The sequence below is a fragment of the Macrotis lagotis genome, chromosome 8 (genome assembly GCF_037893015.1).
Source record: "Macrotis lagotis isolate mMagLag1 chromosome 8, bilby.v1.9.chrom.fasta, whole genome shotgun sequence".
Lineage (NCBI taxonomy): Eukaryota > Metazoa > Chordata > Mammalia > Peramelemorphia > Peramelidae > Macrotis > Macrotis lagotis.
Genome location: NC_133665.1, coordinates 122406537 through 122407767, shown reverse-complemented (window position 1 = coordinate 122407767; position 1231 = coordinate 122406537). Strand labels below are relative to the sequence as shown.

The 1231-nt window shown below is 40.0% G+C and overlaps 1 pseudogene; it reads right to left on the bottom strand.

Annotated features, from left to right (window-relative positions):
* Window positions 1-370: 370 nt before the first annotated feature.
* Window positions 371-931, bottom strand: LOC141494952 (large ribosomal subunit protein uL11-like; annotated as a pseudogene).
* Between the last annotated feature and the right edge of the window lie 300 nt (window positions 932-1231).

Genomic DNA, 1231 nt, shown 5'->3' with positions numbered 1-1231 from the left:
CCCCATTAGAATGTAATTTCCTTGTGGCTGGGAATATCTTTTTTCACCAACTTGCCAGGAACATAATAAATGTTCAATAAAGACTTGTTGACCGATCAAATTTATCCTCTTCTGTACACTCATATAGCCACTACTTTAGTTCAGATCTTCATTACCTATTTTCTATAGTATTATCTCATAGGTATCCTAATTATTCTCTCTGCCTCAAATTTCTCCCCTCTTCAGTCACTCCACCAGACAACTGACACATGAGTCTAACTGTAGAACGTTATTACTTAGTAAAATCTAATAATTTCTGATTACCCTTAGGAAGAAAAGAAAACTCCTCTCTTTGATATTTTAAACAGAATTAAATAGGCTTCAATTTACCTTTCTTTTTTTTTTTTTGTTTTCAAATGTTAATTTATTGCAAATAGTCTCCTTTTCAGCTTTTAACTTGCTGGGCATTCCACTGCTCCACTATTGATGTCATCAATGACATCATGAGGATGTCTGCCATCAATGTTGCAGCCCACAGACTGGGCTGTTCCAAGGATCTCTTTAATAGTTCCAGAGAGTTCTCTTGCCAAGGATCAGTGCCTCATCTGTCTAGTAGCAATGTTGACAATCTCATCAAAAGTGATGTTTCCACTGTGTTTAATATTTTTCTGCTTCTTTCTGTCTTGAGGAGGTTCTTTAGAGCTTTGGTGATCAAGGCTGAGGCAGAAGGCACCACCTCAATCTTGGCCTGTCTGTACTGAATGGTAAATTTCACTGTAATCCTAAGCCCTTTCCAGTCACCAGTTGCCTTGGCAATGTCATCACCAACTTTTTTTGGAGACAAACCCAAGGGACCAATTTTTGGGGCCAGAGCTGATGTGGCACCAACTTCACCACCAGTTCACCTGAAAAACACAACTTTGATTTCATTAGGATCAAACTTGGGAGGCATGGCAGCGAAGAAGGTAGAGGCTGGGTCTCGATGCTGCGGGGTGGCTGCCGGTGTCGGATGAACCCAGATTCGGGACGACCGAAACAAGTTGCACCTTCACCACCACGAGCTGGAGCCAAAAGCTTCAATTTACCTTTCACATGATTTTCATTAGTACACACTTCAGCTAGCCAAACTGTACCTCTAGCTTTTCTTTACTCTGGGCATTTTTCCCATCTTTGATTTTCCATTGGTTGTTGTCCATATATAGAATATGATATCTTCCATCTTTTAGAATTTCTAGATTTATTCAAGGCTCAA